Below are 24,790 nucleotides of genomic sequence, written 5' to 3' on the forward strand. Positions count from 1 at the left end.
TAACACCTTCATAGACCGTACCCCGGCCTGTCGCTTATGCCGACTCAATTAGATGGACTTACTTCCCAAACATTGGGCAAGTAATCAAATTGTTTTCTCAAAACAGCAACCTCGTTGCGAATATAAAATACACCACAGAGACGGATCCCTAAGATTTTTGAGCAAATATTCAAGTCTCCTTCGAAAGGAAGATCTTAAATCTGGAAACGAGTTTTTGGGATCCGCTCTAACTTTTAAAATCATTTCGAAGACTCGAAAACATTTTTAAGAATGTTTGGAGTAATGCTGATTTAATGAAATAAATCAGTCCCGATATATTAGAAAATATCTGAATATTATTATTTAAATAATATTCCCATAAGGATAATCCTTATAAAAATAATTGAAGTAAAAGTTTTAAAACTCATACTTGAAATGAATAATAAATAACCAAAGATATACTTATACGAAAGTACGATCTTTATTTGAATAATCGAAAATAAGTTTGATTATCGAAACATTATTCTTTAATAAAATAAAGAATATTATTTAATAAAAGAAGCGGAGTCATAAGTCCTCGAATGAATATTCAAAATAATATTCATTAAATAAAATAAGCGGAGTCATAAGTCCTCGAATGAATATTTAAGATAATATTCATTAAATAAATAAGCGGAGTCATAAATCCTCGAATGAATATTCAAAATAATATTCATTAAATAAATAAGCGGAGTCATAAGTCATCGAATGAATATTCAAAATAATATTTATTAAATAAATAAGCCGAGTCATAAGTCCTTGAATTAATATTCAAAATAATATTCATTGAATAAAATAAAGTTATCGAATAAACCTTATTCGATTAATAGTTCTGAAAACTATATCTATATATATATAAATAAATATATATATATATATATATATTATACTCGGGAACATCGACTCCCGGTTTAGAAAAATGTTCACCTTTGGGTCCCCTATACTAAGGGTATACGCAACTACTGCTTATCTCTAGCATAGGTATTATGCAACTTATAAGCATTTGAATCAACAATTAGATATCAAGATTACGAAACAGACATGCATATATACCATATCAGCATGCTCCAATATATCGCAAAATTTGCTAATAACAATCATGCACTTATCACAAGATAATGCATATACATATATTTACATCACAACAAGAGTATAACGGGTAGAAAACTTGCCTGAGTGTTCCCGGATAGACTTAAGCTTAGAGTCGGTCCGATAATCTATGAACAACAACATAAGTCAGAATTAAACCCCGGTCGCTTAAGAAACTAGACTTTAACCAATTGAACCTTAACGTTCGCTTATGGTCAATTCTACGCTTAACGAATCACATAAGTCGTTCGAGTACCCTTGGCTCCACCATTTTTAATAAATTAACCATTAAGAATTTTAAGGCGATTCTTTTGCGAGTACCCTACCAAATGTCTAATCCACTTTACATAATTGATTCATAGTCCAATTAGTCATTTAAGGACCTTAACCAAGGTTTCAAAGTAAGACGAGGGGTAATGGTTCGGTCGCGAAACGCCGTTACTTAAAACGGTCGTTTCTCCTAAACCGTACATGGGATTCAAGCGAACCACATATCAAAACGAAGCTCGTAACATGAACTATCTAATCATAGCAATGTTCAAAACCTAACAGTGAGTTCACGGGTCCTGATGTTAAGAACAGAACAGTTAAGGAAAATCGGGCATTATGACGTTTATGTTTACGCGATTTCCAATTTAATTAACACTCTAAATTATCATCAATTAACTCACAACCACCAATACAACAATATTCAACCATCATACTACAAACTCAGTCTCCAAATCCAAATTTTACCAATTTATCCAACCAATCAAAGACCCAATATTCAAAACCAATACAAATCCACCAAAACTACTTATAATCAAAGATCAAGCCTTAATACTAACAATGCTTCAATAAAACTTAATGGAATCATAAAATCAAAGATAGGGTTTGAAGTTGATACCTTACTTGGTAGGTGTTAAGTTTCTAGGAAGCATTAGGGAGCCTTAATCTAACCTCCTACAAGCTTGATCTTTCCAAAGAAATCAAGAACACAAAGTTAGGTTTTGAAGTTTCTAAAAGTCAGATTGAAAGAACTGTCAAAACGAGGGTCTTACCATACTTATTTGGACGAGACTTGTGAACAAGAGTTGTAGGTCATCTCAATACCTTTCCAAAGAGCTATAGAACATACTATTTGAGTGAGTATTGAAGGAGATATGGTTGTTTGAAGTTGCTGCTCTGGTTTTGGCCGAGAGCTTTTGTTCTTGGAAAGCAAAAGTCAACTTCTAATTTGTGTTTTGTGATTTGTTTTGCCTTGGATTGGTTGTTTTGTTTTTGTTTTGATTAATTAACCTTTTAACCATGGTAAATTTTGTGTGGTTTATAATCAACCAACACTTCCTTCCCTTTTTGGTGATGCTTATGTCATCTGCTTATGTCATCTTGTTACACTTGTCTTCCTCTTGTTGGTGTGATGACATCATCATCCATTAACCTCTTTGATTAACCCCTAATTACTTGGCTAATGACCGCTGATCTGTTATACGGTTCGCTAAACTTTCTTTCTCGTTTATTGTTTGAGGGATCATACCCGGGATCTTATTACTTGGGTTCCCCTAAACCTTTCTCAATATTTTATATTCCTTTTATGATCCTCTCTTATAATCCTTGAATTAAATCCTTTTAATCATGTTACCTTATACTCAATTCTTTCGGTATCTGGTGGATTTTCGGGAAAAATCAAAGTGTTCGAATTTGGATTCTGACGATCTTTACATACACTTATTTACTTTATGAAATACTAATACGATCTTAGAATTTCCATAACAGTACTCCTATATAGCGTGGTCTGATAATTTTTCCTTAATCAGCATCATCAGCAAAAGTTACTATTCATCCGTGTTTTAAAAATTCCAAAAATTGGGGTTATTACAACTAAAGAGCCCACTTGTGATCAATTATACATAACACTCTTTCTTTTTTATCTTTTTTTTTGCTTTTTTTAAAATTTCTGAACGAGTGCGTTTCGCTCCATTTCGCTCAACCCTAGTCTACTCATATAAATATGAGCCGGCTACTAGCCATTTGACACCTAGCCTCAACAACTAGCAATGAAATCCAATTTTCTCCAATTTTTAAATATCCATGCTAATTTATTATTAAGTGAATATCCAAAATTTTAAATATAAACAAGCGATTAAACCTCGACAAACAAACAAACCATGACCATAATCTAGTACTCTAGCAACCTATAAGATTTAGTGAAATAAATTGTCTCTAGCATGCAAATTAATTCGATAAGACTTAACATCACTACAGTAGCATTAATATCACCAGTCAATCGGAAAAATTATCTACGGGATCATGTTATTATGCACATGCATGCAACTATATGAACAAACTATCATAAAATCTACCAAAAATAAAAAAACTACTACATGAAAAAATATGCAAACTATATGCACTAAACTAACATAAATATGCAATTATATGCGACTCACACAAAACATATTCCTTCAACTACTACCCCCAAACTTAAAATATTCACTGTCCTTAGTGAAGGTAATAGTAAGGAATCAGGCATACCTACTCCGAATCGGAAGCATCACCCTCAATAGGTGGAGTGTCAGGCATGTCTAGAGGTGGATACACGGAGTCCTCACCAAATACTGGCCACTGGATGTCAACACCAGTGGCTTTAAATGCAATCCCAAGTGCCTGGGTGAGATTATGTGCAAACCAACTATGGATGTCGTGCATCACATCCATCCTCGTCGCTAGATGCCTATATTGCATCGAACTCAAACCAGCTCCAACCTCTGCTCTTGCTGCTGCTTCTGCGACGAACCAGCCTCCTCTCCTAACTGAGCTCTCCAAGCTGCTCGACGGGCCTGCGAAGAACCTCCTGTAAAAGTCTGATCTACTGGTACACCACCTGGCAGATGATCATATGAATAACCAAGCCCCTTAAGATCGGGTTTCCCTCTATACCACTCCTGCATACTCAACAGTGTAGAACTGCCAATAGGAGCACTGGGAAGCTGAAGCTGCTCATGTGCGGGCCAATGAACACCAACTGCCACGCACAGCTTCGTCACAACGGACGCATAAGGTATAGCACCTGTGGTACCTCCTCTCAAGAATCTCAAGATCCCCTGATAAATCACCATCCCCAAATCAATGTAATCGTCCTGAAGAATACCCCACAGCAGACGAGCACGCTCCACAATAATCTCATGCACATGAGAAGATGGCATGATGTTAGCACTAATAAACGAGTTCCAAGCCCGTGCAAACCATTTCATGCACGACGCAGGGAGGGTAGAGCAATCAGTAGTGCCCCTCTTGAACTTCCAGTGAGTCTCAGGCACACACAAAGTCGCAACGATCAGATCAAAGTTGAAGTCCTCGGGAGTCTTATCATTCCAAGTGTCCTAGCCGGGCTTCCTCACGAGCTGCTCAATCACCCTCCTAATGGCATCAGTACTGTACTCTACAGTCATCCCCCTAACCACCGTGAAGTTATTCTTCTCCGCCTTAGCGTTAGTATAGAACTCCCGTACAACACTCATGGGCACAACAGCGGGAGCCTCACAAAAAGGAACCCAACCCATCTCAAGAATCATCTCCAACAGCTTACCATCATTTCCTGATGGCAGAAAACCTCGATCCTTAGCAATAGGCTTCGAGAGAAGCCTCGTGTACTCCTCTTCAGCCTCAGGAGTAGAAAATCTTGGCCTTACACCACCCACAGATGAAGAATAGGTGGTGTTACTGCCTACTTACGTTCTTTGTCTCTTTGGTGCCATTGAGATTGAATAAGAGAAAATAAAAACTAAGTGTTTGAGAGAGATTTGTGTTTGAGAATTTATGAAGTGGTGGAGAAGTTTGTGTATAAGTGTGTATATTTATAGGTGGCGAGATGAGAATTAGATATGGAATAGAAGTGGGAATTGATTATGGGAATCATGGGAATAATGGGTTTGATTTGGAGAGGGAAATTTGGGATGTGGAAGGGTAAAATTCGGTTTGGAATTGAATTTGTGGGAAAAATCCCGTTTTTTTACTCTTAAAACTGTTGTTTTTATTTTTCTAAGTCGGTACCCCGGCGCGGGCGCGCGCTTGGACAGTGCGGGCACGCTCACCTTCTGGAAAACCGGAGCGGGCGCGCGCTAGATCAGCGTGGGCACGCTTACCTTCTGGATCAGCGCGGGCGCGCTTGGCTACTGAAGTTGGCCCTGAATTTTTTTTCTTTTTCCGATTTTTTTTGTGTTTTTTTCCTTTATTCTTGCTTTCTCTACCTACTAATGTACAACAAACTTGGGTTGCCTCACAAGAAGCACTTCTTTTACGTTGCTAGTTTGACGTAGAACCTTGAGCTCAAACGGACAATAAAATGGCAATAATCACCTCACGGTTTGCCGTGTCACCATAGTAATGCTTCAACCTCTGACCATTTACCTTGAATGCTTGGCCCGGATCACTTTCAAAAATTTCCACCACTCCATGCAGAAACACAGTTTTGATTATGAAGGGCCCTGACCACCTTGACTTCAACTTTCCAGGAAAAAGACGGAGACGAGAGTTAAACAAAAGAACTTGTTGCCCCGGCATAAATGATTTGAGCACTAGACCCCTGTCGTGCCACCTCTTGACTTTGTCCTTGTACATTTTGTTGTTCTTATAAGCTTGAAATCGAAACTCATCGAGTTCATTCAATTGAAGCATTATCTTCTTTCCAGCCGCATCCAAGTCAAGATTCAATTTCTTCAAAGCCCAATACGCCTTATGCTCGAGCTCCACTGGCAAATGACACCCCTTACCATAGACCAACTGAAATGGTCACATTCCCAATGGAGTCTTGTTTGCTGTTCTATATGCCCAAACAGCTTCATCAAGCTTCAAAGACCAATCTTTCCTCGATGGACACACAACTTTCTCTAAAATGTGCTTGATCTCTCTGTTAGACACCTCAGCTTGACCATTTGTCTGAGGATGATAAGCCGTAACAATGCGATGATTCACATTATACCTTCACATCATAGCAGTGAACTTGCGATTGCAAAAATGCGACCCCTCATCACTGATTATGACTCTTGGAGTTCCAAACCTTGTGAATACCTGCTTGTGAAGAAAATTAAGCACCACTTTCGCATCGTTCGTTGGAAATGCCTTAACTTCAACCCATTTTGACACATAATCAACCGCCAACAAGATGCAATGATTGTTACAAGATGAGACAAATGGCCCCATGAAGTCAATTCCCCAAACATCAAAGACCTCAACCTCGAGAAGCACATTAAGAGGCATATCATCCCTCTTAGACATATTACCCACATATTGACATCGATCACATATCAAAACGAACTGGTGAGCATCTTTAGGGGCCAAAAGAAACCTGCTTGAAGAATACGAGCTACTGTCTTTTCCTCCATAAGCCGTTGAGTGGCAATCTCGCAAGATCCCCCCCGTTTCACTGTAAGGAATACATCTCCTGATGATTTGGTCAGCTCCTTGTCGAAAACAAAATGGCTCATCCCACATATACCACTTCAATTCAAGTAGAAACTTCTTCCTTTGAGAATATGATAAGTCGGGAGGCATGATATTACTCACCAGGTAGTTCACAATGTCTGCAAATCATGGTTCTTCTTCTTGCACTCCAAACAGCTGCTCGTCGGGAAAAGACTCATTTATCAATGTCTTATCCAATGAAGTAGCATTAGGGTTCTCTAAACGCGAGAGATGATCAATGACTTGATTTTCAGTCCACTTTCTGTCCTTGATCTCTAGTTCAAATTCTTGAAGCAAAAGAACCCATCTAATCAATCTAGGCTCCGAGTCCTTCTTTGAGACGAGATAACGAATTGCAGTGTGATCAGTGAAAACTGTCACTTTAGTCCCAAGTAGATAAGATCGAAATTTATTAAAACCATAGAAAATAGCCAAAAGTTCTTTCTCCGTAGTAGTATAATTCAATTGAGCACTATTTAGGGTCGTACTAGCGTAGTAGACCACATGAAATATGTTGTTCTTCCTCTGCCCAAGAACTGCTCCAATTGCATAGTCACTTGCATTGCACATCATCTCAAAAGGTTCATTCCAATCAGGTGCAGTTATGACAAGTGCCGTGATTAAACTCTTCTTCAATGTCTCAAAAGCTGTAAGGCACTCGTCATCAAACTTAAAAGGGACATCTTTCTCTAGCAAACTGCACAATGGATTCGAAATCTTAGAAAATTCCTTGATGAAATGCCTATAGAAACTCGCATAACCAAGAAAACTGTGAATTCCCTTAACAGAAATAGGTGGAGGAAGATTCTCGATCACCCCTACTTTGTCTATGTCCACCTCAAGACCCTTACTCGAAACCTTGTGCCCAAGAATAATGCCCTGTCACACCATAAAGTGACATTTCTCCCAATTGAGAACCAGATTGGTCTCAACACACCTCTTGAGAACGTGTCCAAGATTTTGCAAGCATTCATCAAAAGAATCGCCAAATACAGAGAAGTCGTCCATGAACACCTCCATATTCTGGCCAATCATATCAGAAAAGATGGCCATCATACATCTCTGAAATGTGGCTGGTGCACTATACAGACCAAAAGAAACTCATCTGAAGGCGAAAGTACCAAATGGACAAGTGAAGGTAGTCGTCTCCTGATCTTCAGAAGCGATACAAATATGATTGTAACCTGAATAGCCATCCAGAAGACAGTAGTACTCATGACCAGCCAATATGTCAAGCATCTGATCAATGAAGGGCAAAGGGAAGTGATCTTTCCTAGTGGCCTTGTTCAGCTTCCTGTAGTCCATACAAACTCTCCACCCCGTGACTGTTCGTGTTGGAATAAGCTCATTCTTCTCATTTTCGACCACAGTAATTCCACCTTTCTTTGGCATACATTGAACTGGGCTCACCCATGAACTGTCAGAAATAGGATAGATGATCCCTGCATCTAGCCACTTAAGAATTTTCTTCTTCACTCCTTCCTTCATGATTGGATTAAGTCTTCTTTGCTGCTCGACCGTAAGCTTGCTACCTTCCTCTAGTAGAATTTTATGCATGCAATAAGAAGGGATGATTCCCTTGATATCTCCTATAGTCCAACCTATTGCCGATTTGAACTCTCTCAAAATCCTTACAAGCTTTTCCCCGTTACTACCTGAAAAGTCATATGCAATTATCACAGACAGAGTAGATGCATCACCTAAAAAAACATACCTCAAATGCTCAAGTAAAGGCTTAAGCTCAAAAGTGGGAGCTTCCTCAATAGATGGCTTGAGGCGTTTAGGAGCTTTGTTAAATTCCTCCATTCCAAGAGATTCAAAAGGCATATAAATCTTCCTCTTCCAGGGAGAAGCATTCAAATATTGCAATTTCTCTTCACCTTCGTCATCTTCACTATCTGAATTCCCCAATAAGGCCTTTTCTAAGACATCAGACCTCAGCAATTGATCAAGTTCCGAAGTCACCGCAGAATCGACTAACTCTACCTTTAAGAACTCTTAATTTTCCGTAGGAAATTTAATAGCATTGAACACATTAAAAGCTACATCCTGATCCAACACTCGCATTGTAAGCTCATCCTTCTGCACATCTATCAAGGTTCGGCCAGTCACCAAGAAAGGTCTTCCCAAGATTATGGGAATCTTCTTATCCTCCTCGAAATTAAGAATTATGAAATCAGCAGGGAAGATGAGTTTATAAACCTTGACCAAGACATCCTCCAAAATACCTCGTGGATATGTAATAGAACGGTCGTCCAATTGCAAAGTCATACAAGTCGGTTTTGGATCAGGTAAGTCCAACTGCTTGAAGATTGACAAAGGCATCAGATTGATGCTAGCTCCCAAGTCACATAAGCATCTGTCAAAAGACACTTTCCCAATAATACACGGAATAGTGAAGCTTCCCGGATCTTTAAGTTTCAGAGGCAACTTCTGTTGTAGCACATCACTGTATTCCTCCGTGAGAGCGATAGTCTCTAAATCATCTAGCTTCACTTTCGAGAGAGAATATCTTTCAAAAACTTTGCGTAACTAGGCATCTGCTCAAGAGCCTCAGCGAAAGGTATGTTGATATGAAGTTTCTTGAACACCTCCAGAAACTTCTGAAATTGCTTGTCCAGCATTTTCTTCTGTAGCCGCTTAGGAAAAGGCGGTGGAGGATAGATCTGTTTCTCCCCTGTATTACCCTCAGGAGGAGTGTGCTCAACAGTATTCTTCCTTGGTTCCACTTCTGCTTCATGCTGCTCTATTTCTTTTTCAGCCCCAGCTTCTTCAGTCAACACTTGAGTTTGTTCGGGATTCGCAACCTTTCCAGACCTCAAAGTGATTGCCTTTACCTGCTCCTTAGCTACCCTCTTTCCTGGCACTTCAGTGTCACTAGGTAGTGTACCAGGCTGATGATTTAGCAAGGCATTGGCAATTTGTCCAATTTTATTTTCTAAGGTCTTGATAGAAACAGCTTGGCTCTTGCAGATAAGCTTCAACTTCTCTAATTCAGATTTTTCATTAGCTTGTTGCAGCTGGAGTTGCTGCCTTGGTGCATATTGCAGTTGCTGAAAATCGGGGGGTTGTACTACTTAGTTGGATACTGCTGATAAGGCTGTTGAACTGCATTCCGAGCATTGCTCCAGCTAAAATTAGGATGATTGCGATTGTTGGGATGATAAGTGGTTGGCACAGGTTGCTGTGAATGCAGAAAGTTGCTCACGAACTGAGCTGATTAACTAGAAATTGCGCACTGATCAGTCTCATGGGCACCAGCACACTCACAGACACTAGCGATTTGATTAACTCCATAATTAGCCAAAGTGTCCACCTTCATCGTCAAAGCCTTAAGTTGGGAAGCTATAGCAGTTGTTGCATCCAACTCCAGAACTACGGCTACTTTTCCCTGAGTTAGTCTATGGGAAGGAATCCGGTATTTATTAGCAGCCATCAGTTCAATCAATTCATAAGCTTCATCATAGTTTTTAGCCCATAAGGCTCCTTCTGATGCTACATCGAGCATGGGTCTAGAAGTAGCACCCAATCCATTATAGAAACAGTTTATAATCATCCAATCAGGCATGCCATGGTGTGGGCACTTCCTTAGCATCTTCTTATATCGATCCCAAGCCTCACACAGAGATTCTCCAATTTATTGAGCAAACTAAGTAAGAGCATTCCTGATCACAGCAGTCTTCACCATAGGGAAGAATTTAGTGAGAAACTTTTGAGCAAGATCTTCCCAAGTGGTGATAGACCCTGATGGTAGAGAATGTAACCAACACTTAACTTTATCCCTCAGAGAGAATGGAAAGAGTCACAGCTTGATAGCATCTTCAGTCACATCATTGAAATTTAAAGTGTCGTAGATCTCGATGAAATCCCTGATGTGCATGTTGGGGTCTTCAGTAGGAGAACCCCCAAACTAAATTGAGTTCTGTATCATCTGAATCGTGCTGAACTTGATCTCAAAAGTGTTAGCCCAGATGGCTGGCCTGATGATGCTTGACTGAATGTCATTGATCTTAGGCTGAGAATAGTCCATCAAAGCCTTAGGATTTTCTGCTTGATCTCCCATCACTACTAAAACTGGTTCCTCGACTTTCTCTTCTTCTTCTACCTTCTTTTCTTCTTAAAAAACTTCCCTTCGAACCACCACAACTTCTTCCTCGGCTTTATCCAGAGTTCTCTTACGAGACTGCGAACGCATATGCATACACCCTCACTAGAGTACCTGAAATAAGACAAGGAAATAGATAAGTAATAAAGTTCAAGTCAATGAACTTTAACGAACACTGATGGAAAACACATAAACTAAAATTAACACCGAGTCCCTGGCAGCGGTGCCAAAAACTTGTTAGTCACTAAACACGCGCTAAAATTATACGCAAGTATACGCATTCATAGGTAGTATAAGATATAAATCAAATTTGTTTCCACAGAGACTGGTTTAGGTTAACTTTATAATTTATGCACTTAAACAACAATATATGGTTATTATTCAATGCTAAGACGATAACAAATTGAGATTTTCTATAACTAAGAATTAAACTAACAATTATAACTAAGAGAATAAGAATGATTGAATTAATATATATGACAAACATGAGATTCTAAATTCATTAAATACTTCATTCAATAGCCTTTTCATTCTTAACCTTAGCATGTAATGGTGATGACACTAATCAGACAATACGAAACTGATAAACGCCAACTTTCGTTGCACGAGTACCATACTACCAGACATCCACAAAAGAGGTAGAAGCTGAATAGACACCAATTATATTGAGACCCTATATATCTCTAGAATTTGACAATATAACGGTTTAAGCACAGGTTATCTATCTTGATTATATAGGGCAAGTAAGATGGTTAAAATTACCTACAAATCATGCATAACTAATACATGAACCTATGCTAGCATGGCAAGTTCTAAACCCTTAAATTCACTTTCACTTCATTAAAGATTAACACACTATCTTATAATTTCGCGACGCTCATAAGACGGATAAGAACAACCAATACTAGGTTATCATACAATCACCACACACTAAGATATCAAAATAAATCAACTAAAGAAATCCATAAATAAATCCGCTAGAACCCCACGATAATGATTAGCCCATAACCGGACTCATCATCAACGTGGGTTCTGATGAAAGCATGGTATAATAAACGTAGTCTTTATACGAATAATAAAACAAAGTTAACACAAGAGAATAGCTTCAACAAAACAAGAAACGAGCATCCAAGATTACAACTCAAAACAAAGATTCACAAGAATAAACTAGATCGTCTTCGCCTTTATTGAATTGTGCTATAGGTCTCTTGCCGTGTTCTCCTTAGCTCTGATATGTCTCTGCCTTGATATCTTATGAAAAACGAGCTTTAAATTGTTTATATAGCAGCCCCATGCAAAGTAGAAGTCTCTCTCTTAAAAGCCAAGTAGAATCAGGATTCTTCAATACCGACACGGCGCGGCCGCGCGCTTGATCAGCGCGGGTGCGCTGGGTTTCTGATGTTTCGGCGCGGGCGCGTTAGCTCACTGATCAAAACTTTGACTTCTACTTTTTCCTTCTTAATTTGAGCTGGTTTTCCAAGAGCTTTTATTCCAACACCTTCCTGACACCAAATTAGCACCAAAACAATGCTAATTCACCTGATTACCTGGAGAATGCCTGAAAATGCAAAAACTCTAGAAAACACATTAAAACACCAATAACTTGAGTACAAATACACCAATTCAAAGCTTTACGGAGCGTAATAAAGTGTCATAAATGCCCCTCAACAGTCACAGGTTAAGTGTTATAGAAAAGTCATTCGAGAACTCCAGAATGAATTATCGAGAAGTCAAGAAAAGCTACTAGAGATCTCAGATATATCGACAAGCTAAATGAAGATATGAAGATATGAAGATTGGAGATATCGACAAGTCAAATTATCACTAGAGATTTCAGAGATATCTATAAGTCAAAATATCACTAGAGATCTCTGAGATATCGACAAGTTATTTCTTCACTAGAGAACTCAAAGATATCGATAAGCCAAAGTGAGGACATGAAGATGAGAGATTTCGACAAGCCAAATTCTATTATAGAGAACTCAGAGACTTTGGTAAGTCAAATAACTATAGAGTAATTAGAGATCTCGATAAGTCACTATACTTATCGAGATGTCGAGTTCTGTATATATCAACCTGGAGATCTCGGAGTAAAACTCAAAGTACAAAGTGTAGACCAGTTAAATATCCAAGATCATCAATCAATAAACAAATCAATCACTGATTTGAAAAGTCTACAAAAAGCAGTTTGAAGAGTACAAGATCAAAAGGCCAAGATTAACTGACAAAGTAAAAGCACAGACATGCACGATTTGTAAAGATACACAAAACCAAAAATAGAAAGTTTTAGTTAACTTAAAGTAGGGTTTAGTACATGTTATTGCATGCTGTGTAAAATCAGTGTTTAATGTTCTATAATATAAATATTGGATGCTTTGTTTTAAGAGTAACAAAATAGATCTGAAAAATCTTGTAACTCTCAAGAGAGAAGCTGAGTTCTTTATCAACAAAGAACCTAGAAATTTGTAGCAAAATACTAGCTTGATTTTAACATAAAATTAAGTGAGTTTTGAAAGATAAGTATGTTCATGTGCATGTTTTAATTATTCTCTTAAAACATATTATCTCTATAATACATATTATTTTGTTCACCATTCATAATAGTTTAAAAAGCCATTAAAATTGTTTAAAATACATTACCCCCTCTGTTTTGTATTCATTACCCAACAAGTGGTATCAGAGAAAAATCTGAAAGGAAGTAGATTAAAGATCTTGGAAGAATGAATACACAAAAGCTTAGCAGTATCAAAATCCCCACCTTTGACAGATCTAACTATACACTATAGAAAAAGAAAATGATGTTGTTCATCAGGATGGCCAATTGATTATACATGCAGATCCTCAAGAATGGTCCTTTCACTCCCATGGTAAGAGTTGAGGAATCTACAGATGGAGACATGGTATTTCCAGCACATTATGCTCCTAAAGATCCTTCAAAATATACAGAACCAGAAAAAGAAAAAGTCTCTCTGGATAGTGGCTTGCAGCTGATCTTGATATAGTCACTTGACAATATAATGTAAAATAACATTGTCAACTGTGACACAGCCAAACAGATCTGGGAGAAAATAGAGATCTTATGTGAAGGAACAGAGGAGGTTAGGAAAAACCAAAGGAGAATTCTTGTTTCTTAGTATGAGAGGTTTATGGCTAACCCAAAAGAAGGAATCACTGAAATTTTTAAAAGGTTCAATAAATTGATAAATGACTTGTAGCTACATTATAAATATTATGAAGATGAGGAGGTTAACCTACAGTTCTTGCTAGCTCTTCCTAACCATCTTGAACATAAAATATTAGCGATTAGAGAAGGAAGAGATTTAAGCAAAATAACTTTGGAAGTTCTATATGGAATCTTGAAAACTTATGAACTTGAAATGCTACAAAGAAAGTCATTGAAAGCATACCATGGTCATGTTGTTGATGGTTCAAGTGATTTGATTGTGAATGACGGAGAAGAAAGTGAAGATGAGCAAGATGATTAAGTTCCTGTTATTCAAGCTATGGAACAGAAGAACAAAGGACCTCAGAAGCAAGTTGTATTGGAGCTGGAGGAAGATGAATATTACACTTTGGATGAGCCAGATGAATTGGACCAATCCATGGCTTACTTGGCTAGGAAATTTTCTAACATAAGAGTCAAGAAGCCAAGATTCTTCAAAAGCAAAGGACAATCTTCCAACAGCAACAACTGGAAACCAAAAGCTCAATATAATTCAGCTGGCAAAGGTGGCTGCAAAACATGATCTATGGACAGATCAAAGATAAGGTGCTTCAATTGTGATGAGTTGGGTCACTTTGCTACTAAATGCAGAAAGCCTAAAAAGGTAAAGAAGAACAAAATTTACTTGGAACTTGAAGCAAAGTATGAAGCTCTCTTGAAAAAGCACTCTGGAAAAGCTTATATTGCACAAGGAAAGAGTTGGGATGATACTGATGTTGATTATGAGGATGAAGAAGTTGAAAACTATGTACTTATGGTTTTGAGCATGGAGAAGCATCCACTTCGAAATTAAAGTTACCGATTCTAACCACTATTGATTTGAATGCTAGTCAATATAAGAAGACTGTGGAAAATATGAGTGTAGAGATGTTTCATATACACACTAGCTTAGTTGTGACGGCCTCAACCCCGGGGTCAGGAGTTGATGTCACCAATAACAATAATAACAAACAGAATATAATCCTATTCAATATTTATACATAAACACGACCCCTTTACCAAGATCTTTCAGGTTTAAGTATGACTTAAGGTACAACTATTATAAAACCAACTTATTATAAACAATCCTGACACTACTAACTTAATACAGCAGCTCAATATACCAACTTTGGTCTAGCACAACTACCTCACAGGAGCCTGGTACGGAAAGAATTGGAATTTTCCCTGACTATGACGGAAAAGTCTCCCAGGCATCTGCAATACATATATACAAAACATTCTGCAAGGGTGAGCAATCAACTGATCAGTAGTACCACTCTATGAATAACAAGTAAAACAGTTTATGATAAAATAGTTATATGAACATAATTCATAACTTGTTACAAAAACAAGTAAAATATGTATAAACTGGATATCTACAACTAGCATGCTCTATAAAACAATATTATCAGTCGTGTGCTGTGTGCAAATACCAGAGTTCAATTTTTAGCATGTTATTTTCATTTCCAAAACCACGATTCAATTACTAGAACCCCAAATTCACTTGTTCCGTTACGGGAACCACAAAACCAAAATCAGATATATAATGGATGTTATCTAGGGACGGCTGATCAGGCCTCCACACAAGTTATTTAGGATAGCTTGCCGCGCTATCACACAAATTGTCTAGGAAACCTAACGGGTTTTCACACAAATCAACCGGATCCGCAGAGACTAGCTAGGTCTCTGATTAACTATAGTGGACTAATCGGTGAAGATAGAGTGCGGAACTGAATTAGCCGCTTATGTAACATTATCCAATATCTGATTCGTTTTATCCAGTTTTCAAAATCACTTTTACCTATCCCTTATTAAAAACAATTCTATCTCAACACACTATTCAAAACCTCTTTTCTATTTCAATCACATTTTAGAGATAGGTACTTTCAGAAATTACTTATCCCTAAAACATGTCTTAAACAACATTTTCAAATACAGGGGATACGTAACTTAAAATATTTTTGTTCCTATTCAAAAATAAACAAAAGTTCATTCATATATATCGAACCATAAAAGTATGGCCAGGGGTACTGTTATGGATCAAAAACTAAAATATAATAATTGCTGTATTTATCACTAAGGAACGTGAGCTTCGAGGCTCGATTAGACTGCTCTTGTGTTTCGTGACTCAGTCTGCCTTAACAAGATGCCTACATACCTTGCTTTGTTCCAAGGATCAAGTCAAAAAACGTAGTTCTGATTTATGGGGTGAGGCCCCTTATATAGATGTTAGGAGTCCTGGAATTGGACTTGGGTTAGGAGACTTGGTGGGCAAGTCTCAGAATTAGAATGGACTTTGGAGTCCTAAGAAGTAGGAAGCTGATTCCTTATCCAACCAGGTTCCTTGGAGACCAATTTACAAGGATTTATTTTTCCACTAGGACTCATCTTATCATCTGACTTATCCCTTCTTAATTAATTACGAAATTAATTAATATTCAGGGTTTTGGGCCTTCTCAAATGGGCCTAGCTGTTGACCCAATTCTGATATGATTAATGCAACATTAATTACATACCTGGGCCTTATTTTCTTCCCTATCATTTGCCCCCCAACTTTTGGGAAACAATGATTAGGTTTCGCAGAAGTTAAGTTCATTCGTTCCCTTACAGGGTATCGTTTTTGCGTAAAGTATGGAGCGACCTACACATTTACAACGATTTGCTTTAACCCCTATTATTTAGGAATTACCTTAATTTCCAGGAATTTTCCCTGAATTCTGGGATTTTTCCTTAATTTTCAGGAATTTTTCCCTTAATTCTAGGATTTATCCTTAATTTTATGGAATTTTCCCTTAATTCAGGGATTTATCCTTAATTTCCAGGAATTTTTCCCATAATTCTGGGATTTTTCCTTAATTTCCAAGAATTTTCCCTTAATTTCTGGGAATCTTCCTAATTTTCAGGAATTTATCCTCAATTTCAGGATTTATTCTTAATTTTCCAAAAATATTCATAATTTTCAGAAAAATTTCAAGAATTTTCCTTAATTCTGAATTAATCAGGAATTTTCTTTCTCTTTTTTTTTTCTTTTTTTATTTTCTTTCTTCCTTTTCTCTTTTTTTTTATAACTGGTTCGACCATGAAACCTGTTCGACCAGGATCCTGGTCGAATTACCCTCGTGGGTGCCCTGGTCGAAGCTCTTTCGAGCAAGACCAGTTCGAGAAGGAATCCTGGTTGAATTTCGGCCAGGATTTTCACCCCATCATTTTTTTAATACCTTTTTCGACTAGGAATTTTCTCTTTTCGGTCAGGATCCATTTTTTGACCGAATTAAACCCTCTTTTTGCCCTAGTCGAAGCTCTTTCGACCTCAGACATTTCGACCAGGAATTAAATTGTGGTTCTGGTCGACTTGGGCCTATTTCTGGTCGATTTAACCCTTCTTCAAGCCCTGGTCGAAGGCATTTTCGACCTTATCCTTTCGACTAGAAATTTAATTAGATATCTGATCGAATGGGACCAGGATTTTTATATGTTTTTTCTTTTGGGCCACCCCTTAACTGGGCTTTTTGTTATTTCAAGGCCCAATGATACTTGGTTCTATATTTTCTAACTTGGCCCTTTTGCTGGGCCTTTCAAACATTTGGGCTTTTTCCTTGGGCCCATTTTCTATAGGCTTGTCAATTGGGCCCCTGACTTTTGAAGATAATATCCATATATTTTCTTCCAAGTTCTGGACCCTGATACAGGGCTTTGATTTGAATATCTGGGCCCTTATCTGGGATTAATTTATTCCCAGGCCCAACAAGACTTAGTTTTATTATTTTTCCTGAATTGGGCCTTTATTTTGCAAAGCCTCCATATCAAACATTTGGGCTGGGCTGTTATTTCAACCCAAATTCCAGAATATTCTGGAATTTCTTTATGTCACCTTTATTTCCAGATTTTTCTGGATCCTTCCAGAATTTCCTAAAAAATATATATATATTAAAACAAAAATTCTTCCAAGACTCTCTAGAATACTCCACAATTTTCTTAATTTTGGGCCCAAATGGGTTTTTCCAGGCCCAATTTGCCCTCTAAATGCCTATATAAGAGTGAGGTGGGAGTGTGACCCCCTCACAATTCTCATTTATCCTCCTTTCACTTCAAAAAACTTTCCTCTCCTCTCAACACTCCTTCCTTAGAAGCTTTTCCGACAACTTCTTTAGCCTTTTCCGACCTCCATTTCCGTCCAAGGTTTCAAGGTTCCTTCAACCTCCATCAATGGCTGATAAGAATTCCGAGAGAGCGGCCAAGATAGCCTCGGCTTCAAAACGAGGTAAGGATGTCGAAATCCGATCTTCTTACATGTCTTTGTTAGATATGATTAATACTAGGGGGACAAATATCAGTCAACTGCACATCTTGTAATAACCCCAATTTTTGAGAAATTTTGAAACCCTTATGAATAGTGTTTTTGCTGAACGAGAAAACTTTTCATGCCACGCTATGTAGGGGTTCTGTTATTGATCTTATGGGATATTATTAGTACTCTATGTGGTATATAAGTGTATGTAAAGATCGTCAGAATCCAATTCCGAACACTTTGATTTTTCCCGGAAATCCACAAGATACGGAGAGAATTGAGTATAAGGTAACAGGATAAAAAGGATTGAAATTAAAGGATTATAGGAGAGGATCATAAAAGGAATATAATATATTGAGAAAGGTTAAGGGAACCTAAGTAATAAGATCCCGGGTATGATCCCTCAAACGATAAACGAGAACGAAAGATAAGCGAACCGTAAAACAAATAAGTGACCAAGAGACAAGCTTGTACAAGAAGCCAGGGATTGTGACATCATCAAACCACAAGGTGTGGACAAGTGGGAGCATAATGACATGTGCAAGGTGACACAAGCATGACATAGAAGGGAAGGAAGTGTGGTTGAATTATAACCACACAAAATCAAGGTTAATTAAGTCATTAACCAAAAACAACACAAAAATCAACCAACCAAGCAAATCATTTCATTTTCATCAAACAAAACACAAAAATATCTTCTTCCCAAGCTAGCTCTCGGCCCATTTCTTAAAATTTGAAGATCCAAGCTCCACCACTTACTATTTAGCAAGGTAATTATCTAAGCTTCCCCATGGATAGTTACATACTTCCTATAAGTTTAAGCTTCTAATTCCAAGCCAATCTTTTTCTATAAATCAAGGAAGAAGATGGTGAATAGTAACCTTCAAGAAATAACTTTAGTTTTCTTGAATTTTTATGAAAGATTAAGGTTATACAAGCAAGGATCAAGGTTCTTTTAGGCATTCAAAGCTCTTGGGTTGTGTTAGGAAGCTTCAAGGAGGTATAAACAACTTTCACCTTTAACTTATAGTTTGAACTTTGAGTTTTGATGAGTTTATGGATGGATTAATGTATATATAGAAATATCCATGTATGTATAGCAAGATCCATGTATGATAGATGGTTTGGTTGGATTTGTGGTGATTTTGGATATGAATCTTGGTTAATGGTTAATGAATCTTAAGTTATGGTTAGTAGATCATGTTTGTGGTTGAATAAGTTGGAAAACCTTGAGATTATGGACTGACTTTGCCTTGATATAAGTTGTGTTTGAGGTATTGATGATGGTTGGGTGGTTTGTAGTGAATTGGTAAAGAATTGGAGTGGTATAAATATTGGTAATCGCGTAAACATAGCCGTCGTAACGTCCGATTTTCTTTAGACTGTTTTGTGCATAACATTAGGACCCGAGGACCCCCTTCTAGATTGTGACCACTGCCATGTTTAGGTAGCTCATGTTACGAGCTTCGTTTTGATATGTAGTTCGTTCGATTCCGATGCACGGTTTAGGAGAAACGACCGTTTCAAGTAACGGCGTTTCGCGAACGAAACTTTTTCCCTCGCCTTACTTTGAAACATAGGTTAAAGACCAAAAAGGGTTAATTAATGTATGAAACATTTATGGTAAGTGTGTTAGGCAGTTGGTAAGACATTCGCAAAGGAATCGCTTTAAAACTCGTAAAGGTTAAATTATTAAAAATGGTGGAGCCGAGGGTACCCGAGTGACTTAAGCGAATCAGTAAGCGCAGAATAAGCGTTAGAGTCTAAGTTAGTTAAAGTATAGATTTACAAGTGACTTTGGTTTAATTCCAACTTACTTGTTGTTTATAGGTTACCAGACTCGTCCCGAGCCATTCGTAACCCCAGTCGCTCAGGCAAGTATTCTATCCGATACACTGTTGTTGTGATGTAAATGTATGCATATGCATTATCTTGTGATATTGCATGATTGTTATTAGCAAATTTTTGCGATATATTGTAGCATGTGATATGGTATATATGCATGCCTGTTTTATATTCTTGAAATATATATCTGTTGGTTATTTGATAATACCTATGCTAGAGGATAGTTGTATCTTGCATATACCCTTAGTATAGGGACCCAAAGGTGAAAATATTTTCTAAAACCGGGAGTCGAGGATCCCGAGTAGATTTTATATGGATATGGATATATATATATATATATATATATATTTATATTTATATATATATATGGTTATAGTTTTCCAAACTATTAATCGAATAAGGTTTATTCGATAACTTTAAACTTCATTTTATTATTGAATATTATTTCGAATATTATTCGAGGGCTTATGACTCTTTTATTTATTTATCTAAATATTAATTGAATATTCATTCGAGGGCTTATGACTCTTTTATATATTATTATTGAATATTATTTGAATATTCATTCGAAGGCTTATGACTCTTTTATATTATTTATTGAATATTATTTGAATATTCATTTGAGGATGTATGACTCCTTTATTTTATTTAATGAATATTATTTATAATATTCATTCGAGGTATTATGACTCAGCTTATTTTATTTATTGAATATTATTTGAATATTCATTTGAGGATCTATGACTCCGATTATTTGCTGAGATATATTCTTTATTTTATTAAAGAATAAGATGTCAATAATCAAACTTATTTTCGATTATTCAAATAAAGATAATACTTTCATATAAGTATATCTTTGGTTATTTAATACTCGTTTCAAGTATAAGTTTTAATACTTCTACTTCAATTATTTTTATAAAGATTATTCTTTATGGGAATATTAATTAAAATAATAATATTCAGTCATTTTCTAAAATATTCTGGGGACTGATTTACTTCATTAAATCAGCCTTACTCCAAACACTCTTTAAAGTGTTTTCGAGTCTTCAAAATGATTTTTAAAAGTCAGAGCGGATCCCAAAACTCATTTTTATATTTAAGATCTTCCTTTTAAGGGGATTTAAATACTCGCTCAAAACCTGGGGAATCCGGCTCTGTGGTGTATTTTATATTCGCAACAAGGTTGCAGATTTGGTAAATGAATTGATTACTTGCCCAACGTTCGGGAAGTAAGCCCCTCTCATTGAGTCGGCATAAGCGACGGGCCGGGGTACGGTCTATTATTGTGTAAGTGGCTCAGTGGGAGTCCATCAAATGCATAAGTGGCTGAGTGGCAGTCCAGCATAGGTCTTAATTATGACCAGGGTGATGACCAGTGGGGAATTCGTCCATCTACTAGTAGAAAAGGTTACTTATTGGTATCTTTGCCTGATCAGCAAGATATCGGGTTTATGCCAAAATTCTTTTCCTTTCCAAAATTCATTGGATGTTTCAAACTCTGTTCATACTTTGCATAACAGAGGTTCCAGGAAATGTTTAAAGGGATATATATATGTGGATATATATATCGGGACTAAATAAAGTATCTCATAACTTTTTCATTCAATAATATTTCAAAGATTGAATCTATTCAAGTCTTATCTTGTGGTCTCATCAGTGGGATGAACTTTTGAAATTGATTATAACTTGAACGGTGGTAGTTCAAGTAGTATTTGGGAATGATATAAGTGTAGTGAAGTATTTGGTAACTTCATCTTTTAAACTTATATCTAATTAATAATTGTCTTATGAATGACAAAGATTTTCAGAAAAACGTTGAGACAAGGTTAGATATATGAGATCACCTTGCAACGATATTTTTTTATATACAGTTATACACTGGGACTTTGTGTATATTATGCATGGAAGAGGACTTCCAATATTTTGAAAAGTATATATGTATATATATATACTGAATATTTTGCGACTTCATCGCATTAAGTTATCAACTTGGTTCATTTCTTTTGACCAAGACTTTCATGAGTATTATGAGTAGACTCATATACTGTAAATAATTATGCATATTATTTTGGTGGGCTTGCTGCTCACCCTTGCTTTCTTCTTTCATCACACAACAACAGTTAGGAAAGATGGCCAGACTCCAGCAGACCCAGCGCAAGCGCGTGGGAAGCGTCCCGCGTCTTCCCGTTGATGTTGTAGCTGCTATAGCTGCAGAGGTAGATCTATTGTAGATCAGACCATCTACTTTTGAGAATCAATTATGTATAATTATAACTTGTGGCAGATAATGGCAATTAACTGTAAATTTATCAAGTAATCATTTTGGGTTGTAATAACTTTTAAATTGTGGATTCAAAGACTTGTACTTATTTAAATTTCATCTCTGAGACTATAACGGGTTGTGGTGTGTGTTAGTGTGGGGTCACAGCATAAGGTTATTTATTATTAATTAAGTGAAGTGATATTGTGGAAAGAAAGACCGTGACGACCCGGATCCCCGACCCCGGATCTGGGGGTGTTACAGAAATGGTATCAGAGCTAAGCGTTATAAACCTCAGAGATGATGGGACGTTAAGATAATAAGTTAACTAAGATAATAAGAACTCTTGCCAAGTTCATAGTCGGGCTACCTAACGTAGCACTGACAGTTAAAACCCTTATGGGAACCCTTATAAATATCGTGATAGGAGCGTAGTTCGTTATCGTATATGGTAGCGGGACTCCGAACCCTGAGGTTGAGGAGCGACATCGCGATGATATTTTATTACTAATTGGAGATCGGATTGTGGATCCGATAGAGTGTCCTAATGCGGGACCGGATGATGTTGATATTGAGGATTTAGCGGTTGAGGATGTTGTCCTAGAAGGGATAGTTGTTGAGGAGGATCCCATGGAGGATCCTGACAGGATTGGATAAAGGACCACTGATGAATTGATGACCATGGTTTGGTCGACTACCAGAGGTAGGATTGGTCGATCACTACCGGAGGTTCGTTCAAATTTGTAAAGATAGTAGCCCCCTTTAACGCGGCTTACTCATAAGACTGAGAAGTTCGAATAGACAGAGAAATGCGAGAACAGCTTTTAAGAACTGAAGCAAAGGTTGGTGACGGCCCCTATGTTGGCGTTGCCGGATGGAAAAAGGAGATTTTGTGATTTGTAAGTGACGCTTCGCATAAGGAATTAGGGTGCTTCTTAGCGCAGCAAGATAATCGCGTCTGCGTCAAGACAATTAAGGTAATATGAAATTCGATATCCCCGCCCATGAGCTTAGGCTCGTTGCAATAGTTTTACCCTAAAGATTGGAGGCACTACTTGTATGGAGAGAAGTGCGAGAATTACCTAAGTCATAAGTGCTCTAGTACATTTTCACGTCACAAAGAGCTCAACATATGCCAGAAAAGGCGGTTAGAGCTAACCAAGAATAATGATTGGGAGATTCTTTATCATTCGGGGAAAGCCAATATGGTGGCTGATGCCCTTAGTAAAAAGGAGAGACTCAAGATGATAATGCCTTTTGGAGAGTTTATAAGAGATTTTGAGAAAATGGAAATAGAAGTGAAGGTAACCGGAGCCGGTACCGAAAAGCTGTTTGAGATTGCAATACAGCCCGAATTATTGGAAAAGATCATATTGTGCCAGAAAAAGTTATGAATGAAGGTAGAGAGCCAACAATTAGATAAAAGATTAATATCGAGAAAGATGATAAGGGAATAATGAGGTATTCCTATAGAATTTGGGTTCCGAAAGTTCAAGAGTGTAAGGATGAGAACTTAGATGAGAGCCATAGTTGAGGAATAAGATTTAGAGCAAACCCTGAACGCGATAGTCAGGGAGGTCGCCATCAAGATAGAAGGAACCCATGACATAATGGAGTGGAAAATGAGGATTTTAAATTAAAAGATGACCCCGATTATGGGGAGTAGGATGAAACATTTCATAATAAGGAAACAGAAAGTCGAGTAAGGAAAGGAGACCCGAGACGGTACTCCTATACGGCAATTCATAGACCTGTCTAGACAGAACTTAGACTATTATCCCCAACCACCACTCTGAGGAGACAGTGCGGTGGGAAATTCTTTCATGACCTTTAAGTCGCTAAGCTCTCAGAGTTCCAAGGAACAAGCTGACCCAGTCGAGGGAAGAGCCTGGCTAAAGGAAATAGATGAATCATTTGAGATTCTAAATGATTGACGAACCACAAAAGACTGTTTTGTCACTTACCCTCCCAAGAGAGAGACCACCCGCTGGTGAAAGGCCAAGGAAGGCACGGAGCAAGAGATTATAATAAACTGATTAAAGTTCAGCCAATTGTTTTCGGGATCGTAATTCCCAAGGTTATGGAATAGTGTAAAAGCTTTAGAGCCAGAACAAAGGCAGACGAGTATGATGAATTATGAATCTAAGCTGTAAAAGTTGTTAAGATTCGTTCTAAAGACGCGAATCCAGAATGACGGGATATTTGAAATCAATGCTTATGTTGGGTTGGTTCATGAAATAATGATAAGAGAAAGGAAAATAAAAAGGAATTGAAGTGGAAAGGAATAAAAAGGCAACAGAGTTTGAGGAATGATAAGGGAGTTGGGTATGAGGAAACCCTAAAGACTCCTATTAATAGAAATAGAAAAGTATATGATCGTCAGGATGAGGGTGATTCACCATGAGTTAAAGTTGACGGTTGAAGGCATAAGAGATGCATATAGTTTATCCCCTGTAAGTTGGGAGGATTCGAGGAAACCTTGAGATAATTCGAAGGATAAATAATGAGACGCGGATAGACTAAGGGGATAAGAAAGTAAGAAAT

At 37.4% G+C, this 24,790-nt stretch overlaps 1 non-coding gene across 1 annotated transcript; it reads left to right on the forward strand.

Moving 5' to 3' along the window:
* The first annotated feature begins 10,112 nt into the window (after positions 1-10,112).
* On the forward strand, positions 10,113-10,219 carry LOC141669055 (small nucleolar RNA R71). The gene has a single exon (XR_012553354.1). It is a non-coding gene; the product is annotated as a small nucleolar RNA R71 (small nucleolar RNA).
* Positions 10,220-24,790: the final 14,571 nt, after the last annotated feature.

Source organism: Apium graveolens, chromosome 6 (assembly GCF_009905375.1).
Source record: "Apium graveolens cultivar Ventura chromosome 6, ASM990537v1, whole genome shotgun sequence".
Classification (NCBI taxonomy): domain Eukaryota; kingdom Viridiplantae; phylum Streptophyta; class Magnoliopsida; order Apiales; family Apiaceae; genus Apium; species Apium graveolens.